General features: G+C 28.0%; 2 protein-coding genes across 2 annotated transcripts in view; one reads left to right on the top strand and one right to left on the bottom strand.

The window, feature by feature from the left end:
* LOC129908647 (irregular chiasm C-roughest protein) overlaps window positions 1–12,285 on the bottom strand; it is a 50,861-nt gene extending 38,576 nt beyond the window's left edge. The window contains exon 1 of the mRNA XM_055985300.1: window positions 12,006–12,285. The gene's annotated coding sequence lies outside the window, so the exon portion shown is untranslated. The remainder of the gene's footprint in view (window positions 1–12,005) is intronic.
* The window catches only part of LOC129908648 (irregular chiasm C-roughest protein), a 209,882-nt gene that overhangs the window by 50,529 nt on the left and 146,923 nt on the right, over window positions 1–12,430 (top strand). Inside the window, exon 2 of the mRNA XM_055985301.1 lies at window positions 5,875–5,979. The gene's annotated coding sequence lies outside the window, so the exon portion shown is untranslated. The remainder of the gene's footprint in view (window positions 1–5,874; window positions 5,980–12,430) is intronic.

Raw genomic sequence — 12,430 nt, 5'->3', positions numbered from 1 at the left:
ACGAAAAGTCATGAAATTTGGTACACTGAATGATTTTAGTATGGAGAATACGAAAAGGCTGCCAACTTTTTTTTATTCAAAATGGCAGCTCCAAAATGGCGGAAAGAATGAGCGTTAAAATAGAATTTTAATTTTCAAACAGTATATAAGCTAGAAATTGGGCTAAATTCATGTCAAAAAGTTGTTAGATTTAAGATTTAGGACTCATAGATTAATATTCATTACAAAAAATCAAAAAATTTGAAAACAAAGTCCAGAAAATGCCAATTTAGTAAAACACATTTTAAGACCTCTAATTACGCTATTTCATGGATTTTTTTTTAATTTATCACAATTTTGAGATCTCTTCTATTTATGTTTCATAAGAAAATTGAAAAAATTGGGGTTATATGGTTGCCAACTATGTTTTTAAGTAAATATAAGAAAACATGATATAATGAAAAGTTTCAATGTTCAATAAAACTGAGAATTTAATTTTTCCGTAAACCAAAATATACTTTTCTAATAGATTTTAGCGTTTTAAATTCAAATCCGGAGTCAAAAAAAATCTATGACGTCACGTTTTTGAGATATAAGCAGATCAAAATTAATTTATATCTTCGAAACTTGACGTCATAGATTTTTTTTGACTCCGGATTTGAATTTAAAACGCTAAAATCTATTAGAAAAGTATATTTTGGTTTACGGAAAAATTAAATTCTCAGTTTTATTGAACATTGAAACTTTTCATTATATCATGTTTTCTTATATTTACTTAAAAACATAGTTGGCAACCATATAACCCCAATATTTTCAATTTTCTTATGAAACATAAATAGAAGAGATCTCAAAATTGTGATAAATTAAAAAAAAATCCATGAAATAGCGTAATTAGAGGTCTTAAAATGTGTTTTACTTAATTGGCATTTTCTGGACTTTGTTTTCAAATTTTTTGATTTTTTGTAATGAATATTAATCTATGAGTCCTAAATCTTAAATCTAACAACTTTTTGACATGAATTTAGCCCAATTTCTAGCTTATATACTGTTTGAAAATGAAAATTCTATTTTAACGCTCATTCTTTCCGCCATTTTGGAGCTGCCATTTTGAATAAAAAAAAGTTGGCAGCCTTTTCGTATTCTCCATACTAAAATCATTCAGTGTACCAAATTTCATGACTTTTCGTCCAGAAATGGCCGTGCAAATGAATTTTGTCGGCAAAAACGAAGAATGGCACCACTGTGCGCCGCCTTATACCCACCCAGACCAGTCGAGAGTATCTATTCAAATGTTTCCAACTCAAAACTACTTAGTAGTCCATAAAAAATGTCATAGAAGCTTTCCGTTTTTCCTGATCCCTGCTGACATTATGCATAAATATAATATAAGAAAAAACGAAAAAAAAAAAAACACTAAAACTATATACTTAATCTATCTTCTACCAAAAAAAAAAAAAGGACATAAAGCTAAAGGAACCAACTATACTCTTGTATACGCTTATACCCAAACAATACCAGAACAGAGCACGTAAAAAAACTCCCACGACCTTTTGTTAAAAAATTCATTGCTAGCCTGGGCCCACCCATCTCTCCAAAAAAAAAAAAAAAAAAAAATCCTCCCCCCGAAAACAAAATAAAGAATAAAAAAAAAAGGAAATAAAAAAATGCTTGAAAACTTTTAGTGAAGTCTCTTGGAAGTATTCATTTTTAATGTCAATTTTATATTGCTTCCTCCACGAGACCGACCGATGGCCGTCGGGGTTGGGTCGAGTGAGGGGATTCTGATGGGAGGAGGATTGGGTCAGTGATGGAAAAAGCTTGGGATTCAGAATACGACTTAGCATGGATATATGCGTATTTCCGAGTGATAGCATATAGTCCCCGCATCATTCATACCTATATGGGGGATGATAAAACCTCCTCTAGTATTGTTCCTAAACTCTGGGTATCCCTTTTCTGTGTTATTCTTCCAGTCAACTGGGTAAATTAGCATTTAATTGGATTTTATGGAAATTTTCCAAAAATAAACACATTATAAGGTAAAGGGAAATATTTTTGTGGCTTTTCGGTTTTTAGTTTGCGCAACTGTTTTCCCAAGGGTTTTTTTTTTTCAAGCTTCTTTTCTCTTATTTTTTTGGCAAATATTTGCAATTAGCTCGAGTGCATATTTTAGGTTTGATCTAAAAGTTAAACTTTTATTTTTCCAATCGGATATGGTTCAGATATACAAAAACCGCAGAAGGTGCCCAGGCCACCACAAATAGCAAGCAACAAGCTGCCGGCTGTTTTCCAAAAAAAAAAAATGACGAAGTGTGGGGATGATTTATGATGAGGGTATATATTTTGTAGGTCTTCTTCTTCTTCTGTTTTATCTATATGTTAAATAATGTACATGGACCACTTATTATGGTAATTAATTTAAAATAAAACCTTTTTTTTTCTTTGTTTTTTGAGTTTATTTTTTTTTTTTTTTTGGGATAAGCTTATCAGAGATTGATAAAAAATAACCTTTTTTCTATCGCCTCGCCTCGATGTTATTTAGAGACAAAACTTTTATTTATGCAGAAAAATAAGGTCAAACTGAGAGTGAAAGGTATGTGTAATGGAGAGAAGCTTTAGTCCTTAAGGGGCAAGATGCGTAGTGGTATCCTTTATGTGATAATTTTGTTTGTCTTTGTTTCTTTCTATTTTTAGCTCTTTATTGACTTTTATTTTGTTTGTGTGTTAAGCCAAAAACTAACTTACTAAATAAATTTTTTTGTTTCCTCATTTTTAAATGTTATTGAATGACTTTTAGAATCAAATATGAACCAAATTTTAATAAATTTAAGGATTTCTGCTGAACAGATAATTCAATAATACCTTTGAGTTAAAAAAAAGCTTCTCTGTTAAGACTACCAAATGACTTTGACTTTCTCTAAAAAAAATCTAGTACAATATACGAATATACTGCAAATTTAAAAAAAGCTTGAAATATTGTAACGGGGTGAGTTTAGTTTCGACAACCTAAAAGAGGAGTTAATTTTGTACAAAAATGTTAACGTGGCAACCTCTTTAAAATGAAAAATTGGTTCATCACTTTATAACTTATTATTTATTAACATAACTTTTGCTTGAATTGGAAAAAAATTTCCATTCCAAACAATGGGAACAGAAACTTGGAGAAGTCTAGTTTTATAGAATTTGATTACCTTAATACATTTTCCAAAAAAAAAGTTAATCATAAGAAAAAAATTGCGTAACTGAATTCTCAGTTGATGAATGAAATCAGTAATATACATATATCTTTAAGTTATTCCATCTTTGAAAATATTTAAGATTTATGAACCAAATACAAACAAAAATTCACATTATTCGATTCAATTTTACAAAATTTACAAAATTTGATTTGGCTCTTATGTCTCATATTTATTATAAAAAGTCATCGGGAATATTTTAAAAATAAGACTAAAAAGTGAAATAATTCCGAATAGGCGTTATTTCACTTTGTCATAGTGAAATAAGACCGAACACCAAAATTAGAGGCTATTTCATTTTCGTATTTCAAAAATCGGCTTTATTTCACATATGGGGTTATTTAAAAAAGTATTTGATTCAGGACAAATAGTACATAAGTATTTTTTTTGCTGGATCATAAACTAAGTAAAGTTATGTGGTGAGAAAAGTTGAGCTCCTTTTCTGTGTTAAGAACATTAATAAAACGCTAAAACTCCGCTTTGCCCTATACAAAACTTTTAAATTAACTTGTTTTGCTTAAACTCTTTTAATCCTTGCTTTTCTTAATTTAATTATTTTTTTAGTTAAATATAGAATTATTTCAGTATTCTTTCACCTTACAGGAATAAATTTTAGTTTTGGAAAAGAATTGAATAGTAAAATTTCAATATCATACAATTTAAAAAAAAGGTGTATGGTGTATGAGTAATTTTTTTAACAAAAAAAAATTATTTGTCCGACATTTCTCAGTTAGCAAATAGTTGTAGCAGACAATTGTTTATGTGTTCCCTAAAGTAAAATTTAAATTAACTTAAGACTTCTGAGCCCGTGCCAAACATTTTGGCATTGTGTTTTGTACTTTCTTAAGGTATAACTATGACTATGCAAAAAGATGATTTCAAGCTTTCTTTTGAGAAAGAGTACTTGAGATCAAAAAAAATCTTGTGTGCAATTCACACGTGGTAGAAGTGAAACCTTAAAAAATCATTTTTCTTGCAAAAAAAAAAAAATAGAAAAAATCTATACCTATTTTTATTCTATCACCTTCAAATCCATGTTTTTTTATATGACAACCTATATATATCTTATATCATCTGAAAGCTTATTGTCTAAGCTCAAAATATATATATCGATCAGTTCTATAAGACATCTACAAAAAGAGCTAGAATTTTTTTAACTCGATCAATTTCCATCAAAAAAAGCAAAAAAACACGTATTTTTATCTTCTCACGCTATTAAATCCATTTTTTCCCTAACAACCTATACAAATTTTTACACCATCTGAAAGCTTATTGTCTTAGCTCAAAATATATATATCGATTAGGTGTATGAGACATCTACAAAAAGAGGTAGAATTTTTTAAACTCGATGAAATTTCATCTAAAAAGCAAAAAAAAACATTTATTTTTATGTTCTCATGCTTTAAAAATCAATTTTTTTGTTTGACAACCTATAAAAAATTTTATACCATGTGAAAGCTTATTGTTTCACCTTGTATAATGATGCATAAATCTTATTTCAAAGATGTCTACAAGAGAAGTTAGAATTTTTTAAAGTCAACCATGTCGAATTTCCAAACTGAGATTACTTCCTACACTGATAGCTGGTCATCGCCAACAGATCTCCACAGGTGTTTTGAGGTATTTTTAAATTTTTTTCAATTTAAGATTGTGTAACTTGTAGAGCACGTAACGTTATGTGTGATATATCAAATAAAAGGTTATGTTAGCAGCATGCGTATTAAAGTTAAATCAAATTTGTATGTGCACTAGATCAAAAGATATAACGTGTGTTGGAAAAGAACATCTTTTTACCGTTATCTCCGAATTTTGAATATGAAATTAATTGAAATTTTGTACAATAATATATTATTTAATTACCTATCTACAGTAAAAATTTCATTCATCTATCTATTAAAACAAAAAAGTTATAACAAGTTGAAGTCGTGTCGCGTTTTCGTTTCATTTTGTTTCAAATCACTACGATACTAAAGAAGTTTTCACTTCAAAAAATTATTTTGAAAAGTGAGAAAAAAAAATGAGAGAGAAAAGAGAATGAAGAATTTAATTTGAAAACAACATTTTCCTTGACTCAACAATTTGTTTTTTTTTTAATTTATGTAAGCACATAATAAATTTAAATTTTTTCAGCACAAAAATTATTAACATGACTTTCTTTCATATTAAACAGAAAAATTGTTAGAGTTAAAAAATATTCACATTTTATGTCATAGATTTGACGTTTTGTAATTACTGCTTGAAGAAAACGGACAGAGTTCTCGAAATTAAGTTCCAAACCCTTTAAGTTGATAACATAAAAGATACAACTCAATGAGTTCAAAACATACAAGACATGAAATTTTTAAAATTAAAAATAAGCTGAATATTTGTTGAGACTTCTAGTCTTCTACCAATTCCATTTAAATTTATTCCTATAGACAGTATTTGTCGATGATACTATTCATCTTCGACGGACACAAAAAATGAACTCAATTCTTACTTCATTAAGAGAATAAAGCGAAAATGAACGTCACGTACATACATATTATTGGTTGTCACGTACAAAAAAAAAACTTCCATTTTTTCCGTAGAATGTATCAGTTTACTTTTTTTTTAAGAAAAGAATTGATTGTAATATTTTATTTCATAATTTTAAAAGTTTATTTTTTTAATCTTCTAGCATTCCAGAAAAACTCAAGATCCCAAAGCTTCAAATTGATAATTTGGATTGGCTTCGAGAAAAATAATAATTAATATTTATGAAAAAAAATGAAAAAAGCAGTAAGTACATTACCAATAAATATAAATTGTTGATTTAAATATTTATAAAAACTTTTCCTATAAACTTGGTTTAAGTTTTTTCCAAAAACTGACAATGGTTATAGTTCGTTTTGCAAACTTAAAAATTAATTTCATCCTTAAACTACTAAGACATAATTAGGTCAAAAACTGCTTCTAATATGCATAATTTTCTAATGCAAATAATCTAAAAATATAAAAAGTTTGAATGTGTCAATCTAAATTTAAGATTTAATAATGTAGCATGATGTCAATTATCTGAAATGTCAATTATGCGATACGTCAATCATCTTTCAAAAAAAAAAAAATAAGCAAAAAAAAAAACTTTAAAGGGAAAGGAAAAACCCAAAAGTCTACATAATTTAATTTACACGTGGCAAATGAAAGGTAGACGACGACCGACACGATGAGATTGAGATCTAGCTAGAGACAGCCATCAGAGAGGATGGGTTCAGGTCATGATGATGATAGAAGGGAAGTAGAAGTGGATTTTATAAACTTTTTTTTTTCTTTTTATGAATAATTGGGGTTAGAGTTATCATTTATGTTAAGTTTTGCATATATTTCATAGTATTTCCATACGTCGAATACTTTCTTTTTATATGTGTGTGTTTTATGTTGGTCGGTCGATAGATATGATAATGTCAGGACAAATTCAAAAAACTCTAGGGAATGATAAACTGGAAAGGTTGGCAATATAAGTAGATTTACAGAATATTTTATATTAATTGGGTTTTTTAGATGTCACTGTAAATTATGAAATTAAATTCACAGAACAAAAAGTGAAACATAGAATTCAAAGCCCACTTCAATGAAGTGAGGTTTTATTTCTCTTTAAAGTGGGGGCTAATTCCCTCAGTAGAGTAAGACTAACACAAAATATGTTACCAGGTACGTAAATCGATTTGTTTCTTCATAAAATTAGTTTTGTTCATTTGAATTAAGTTTGAAAGTTTATTATATGCCATTTTTCGTATCTTTGGAAATGATGGAGGTAAGCTAAATGACACTTTCGAAACCAACAAAGAAAATATTTTATTAATTTTCTTAATGAAATAACTTTGGTATAGTTTTGACACAAGTTTTGACATTTAAAATAAACACAAATTTAAAATTAAGTTCATTGGACTAAATAGTGAGAAAACGCTCATGTTACCTTTAAAAATATTTTATTTATAGTTGGAAACAACAACTTTTAACAATCAAACTATTTATAAACTTTAAAAAGAACTTTGAGAGTATTGAAACAGTTATGGGTTTTTAGATACTTATAATTTCAATCTAAATGTTAAACAATTGATAGATGGTATAGGAACCTACTTTTCTTATAATACAAGATTAAGAAACAAAAATATAGACTTAGGGCGCTCAATACTTATACATAGGTCGACAGTTTTACTATTTGATTGACTACTTTCTTTATCAGGCTCACTAAAGAGCGAACTGGTGCCACACTGGTACCAAGAAGTTTTATTTTTAAGATCCAATTTTAAATGGAAATACAACCGATTCATGGGTTCGAAGTAGATTAAGCAAATTCCTTTTTAGTTTTCGATAATGGTAACGTAAAAAAGCCACGAAAATAAAAATCTGATAAAGAAAGTATTTTTCACATTTTTCAATTTTTTTCAAAAAGGATTTCAGTATTTGATAAGGAATTTGTTTAGGCAATTTACTTGATCGATTCATTCCATATTAAATTCTACAGTCTTAACAAGAATAGTATATTTAATTTATTTTTAAAACTTAATTTTTACAATTTGATTTAAAAACATAAATAAAGTGCACAATTCTAGCTTTTGAAAAAGATATCACTGATATAATGATTGTAAGTGTTGCCGTTGTTTTATAATAATGTTTTTAGTCTAAAAGGGGGGAATGATTGTATTGAGCACCTCTACAAAAATCTGTTATCAATTATCGGCGCCTAAGTTATCGTACTCTAGCATTGCTTTGATATTAATTTTTTACAAAAAAAAAACGCGTTTATGGGGATATCTCGAAAAAAGATCTAATCCGACTTTGGTAAAAACGGATAATTATAGCTGAACCTTCAGGAACAAAGCCTTGTTTTTAGTTTTTGTTGTCATTTTGGATCAACCTTAAACTTGTTCAGGATGTGTATGGAGCTTTTATGATAGTTTAGCTGATAGAAAAAACTGATTCTAATGACTCAGGCTGTAAATCTTTAGCCTTTTTTATGCAAAGTATTTTTAAATACCTCCATCACAGGATTTCAGAACTCTTGAAGAAAAATTCGCTCGTGTGCCGCACCCGTGACAGAAAGTTCTCCCACCAGTGATGCCTGATTTACAATAGGTATTGCAAGACGATGATTGGAAATCACTTTGACACCTAGACAAACCCTATTATTTACATTAATCAACTCTTATCCATAAGCTAATTTAGGTACCTATTTAATTTACTAAGAATATATAAAAATCATCGTCTCGTGCATCTTTCTTCAAAATTTTCGAAAATTCAATGCAACGAGAATTGCTATAAATTGTGCTTTATTTCCTACAATTTCATTGTTTGGATATTTTCAAAATCATCAATGAATCACACTGACATTAAAAGCTTATTTTTATTTGTAAAGACAAATATCTTGACTTTAATTTGCTTTTTGAAATTCATAGAAGCTAGATAGTGAAGGACAAAAGGATTATTGCACGGTACTGACGTTTAATGAATGGAATTTGAAAGGAAATAAAATGCACGAACTCTTGCTCTTATGTTAAAAGTTGTTAGAATGTTAAAAAAAATTTTACAGCATTCATAAACAACAATTTTAATTTTAATTTTTTTCATTTATAATCAAAGTAAAAAATTGCTCAAAATTCTTTTGAAAATAACGAAAGCAAACTTTTAAACTGCTTTAATTTTCCAACTAAGTTACACTTGAATTCTGGAATAATAAAAAGTTTTTGATATTTTTTTCTGAATATGTATACCTATATTGAAGCCTTTTTTTAAATTTTTTTTTCTTATCTTAAAGTTTTCAAACATTTTTCAACAAAAAAAAAATTGATATGGCATTCTGAAAATGTTATTCGGTTAAGCACATTACACATATTAAAAGAAAATATCTACAAAATTCATTGATCCGTTTTGAATTTTTTTAAAATCGAAAACTGATATTTTAGAACATTTTTTTTTCTTGAATTTTTAGTTAGGATTACAAAATTGTTATTTTTTTTTTTTGTTGAAATCGGTTAAATGGTTTACAAGAAAATCATAAATAAAGAAATCGGTTTAGTGACAAGTAAAGTTAATAAAGGTTAAGAATTTCATTTTTTTTAATTTTAAAGGCAGGATCTTACTATGTACATATATCCAAAGCCTACATCCATTTTGATCATATGGCAGTTAACTACCCCCCTTCTTCTGCAACTTCTGCCCCCCCTGCAACCTCTTTGCTTGGTATATACAATTTGGGATAGGTGCGATTTGTTTATATGCAAATTTTCTTCAGATCCAAAATATAGTTATTTTAACGTTTAACATATTTTTAGAATTAAAACCTATCAAAGCCTAATTTCGTGGTAGTAGCTTACTTAAATCATGCTTGGTTAGTAGATAAAAATTAGTTCACAAAAAAGAATCTATGAAACTTCAAGTTGGTTTTATTATGCCAGTTATGGTTTCTGAGATATAAAAGATTTTTCAAAACTGAAAAACGAACACAAATTTTTCTACACAGTTTTCGACAGAAAAATTATATTTCTAAGAGTTTTAATGCATTGATAAAATGATAATAATTTAAAAAATCTAAAAAAAATACTCGTAAATATTAAAACAATGTTTCTTTTTTCATCGAGGCCCTTATTTCCAAGAACACTTATGAAGCAGTAGGATTATTTTTATTCCAAAACAATTCCTTCAGTAGCTTAGTTTTTCGTCCAAATAGAAAAAAATCCCTTATCCAAAATCACTGCAACCCTCATTAAAACAAAATATTTTTAAATGTTTAAAATACCTATCGAATTATCGCAATGGATGCAAAAAATATGTTACATTCGTGTTGTGCCACATAAATAATCCCTATCTTCTTAAATACTAAAGAATATTGATAAGGTTTTCTATAGAAGTTTCAGTATTAGTGAAAGCGTCCCACAGGCTATTAATTTAACTAGTCTTATGACTCTAAAAATAAGAAATTTTAATATAATATTCACCGTTTTATCCTAATTCAATCAAGATGTCTTTAATTGTATAATTAAAACGTGTTCTCAATCAGGTAAATTGTAACGCACAATAACTGCTAACAGGTGGAATAACATAGGTTATTATTTCAACACCCATATTCCAAATTGTTTTTATTTTCAAAGTAGGTCAATATGATTTAAACCTTAACCTTAAGCAATAATATGATGAAACTTAAAAAAATTGCCAAAAGTATTCCCAGTTGGATGAAATTTAATTAAAATTCTTCTTCATTACAAAATATTTCTTCGATCTTTTCGAAAAAAAAAAAAAAAAATTAGTTTGAGTAGATACCTACCTACTGTGGTTTTTCCATTTCTGCATTAATTCAAATTTAAACCTTAAAATAGATTTGCCAAATAGCTTATTTAGATATTGTATTAAAAAATAATCAACAAGAAAATAAAATTATAATGAATTTTATTTTTCAAAACCTTTCAATATCTGGCCATCAAAGAGCTAATTTTCCATATTTTCTTTCAAAATTATATGAACAAAGTACTTTAAAATAAAAAAGGATGTCCGTTCATCCGACCGGATATTATATGGGAAATTATGGTCAAAAACTTTTTACCAAACAAAATTCTATAGATATCCTTCAAACAAAAACAACATCCTCAAAAGAGAAAAAACTTTCACTCTGTACTTTATACTTTGAAAAAAAAGTATCATAAAAGCCAACAAGCCAATATACAGAAAAAAAAACAAATTAAAAAAGTTGAAAATTTCTTTTAAGAAAATTAAAATTCTTCATCTTGATATTAGCTATATCTTTTGTTCTCTTGCATATAAATAAAAAATAAAATAAAAATAAAAAACACATAATCACCAGTAATAAATAAATAATTTTCAAACAATATTTAATGCCCTCCTGAGAGGTATAGGACGACACTCCAAACACACACAAAACAACAATAACCAGCACGTGAATATGTGTGACGTAAAATCAAATTAAAGAATATTAAATACACCACTACACTGAGGGAAAAGCCACCATAAAACAACGTGAAATCAATGCAAACCACATTAATTTAACTATAATTCGGAATGATTTTGCGTTGAAGATGAACATTTTAAAATCAACGTGGAAAATAGGTTAATTTTTGATGGTTACGCATCTTAATGTCACATAAATCAAAGTAGTTCAACTTTGAAACAACGACGTTTCAACTTCAATTTATTTTTTCTCTCAGTGTACTACATTATACATCTATAACAACCATATAGTCCATACAAATAGATAAAAAGTCTACCTACAACTCTTGTCATTCACTCATATTAACATAAAAAACATGCAAACTCTTCCTCCAAACACTTCCTCCTACTATCCCTTTTCAAATGAGTTCTAAAAAATAAAAAAACGAAGAAGATATTTATAATGAAATAACTGCTTGTAAGCCCCTCTACTGTCCTAACGCCTACGTCCTTAAGCAAGTCATCGGGTGTAATAAAAAAATAAAAATAAAAAATAAAATAAAAAAAAAAAAAACTTGAGAAAGTTCAGCTACACACAATATTTTTTATGTTCTTTCATATTTTTTTCTGCTCATTCCTTCCAAAAATATTAATGTTATATCGCTTCTTTTTTTATTTCCGTTTCCGTGTGGATGGGTAAAGAATGGTATGCATGGTGCCCAGTATTAACAAAAAAAAAAAAAAATAGGGGGCGTTCAAAACGCACATATCTTATCGTTAGAAAAGAATAGAATACAAATTCCACCACCCCCTTCTCCGACACATTTGGACGCCACTTCTTCATCACTTGACGTGTCAGTCAGTCATCGTTCTCTAAATCCTCCCACTTACCATAAATTTATTTTATATCCAATATCCAATTTTGTTATTTTTTGTTTTTTTGCTGCTTTCTACTGTGTTAATGCTAAACGGCTTGATACTGTTATTCCAAACAAATCTTTGAGATATATTTTTATATATGCACTGTAATCCCTTTTTTTAACCGTTTTTATTTATTTTGTAGCAGTTCAAGTTGTGCGATGCGAATTTTGAACCAAAAGACAGAAAAAAAAAAGTTCAAAACTGGTTTGTTTTTTTTTTTATTTTACTTAAACACACACAAACACTTTTGTATTTAAGAAAATCATAAATCAATGGACGAATTCACACACAGGCGAAACAAAAAAAAAAAATTAAAAAATAACGAAAATAATGGCGCCCAACAAACGAATGTCCATCTATAAGTACATTAGTGTGGAGAACGCTCAACGGTTTTC

This window comes from Episyrphus balteatus, chromosome 2 (genome assembly GCF_945859705.1).
Source record: "Episyrphus balteatus chromosome 2, idEpiBalt1.1, whole genome shotgun sequence".
Lineage (NCBI taxonomy): Eukaryota > Metazoa > Arthropoda > Insecta > Diptera > Syrphidae > Episyrphus > Episyrphus balteatus.
This window is presented reverse-complemented; position numbering and strand designations above follow the sequence as displayed.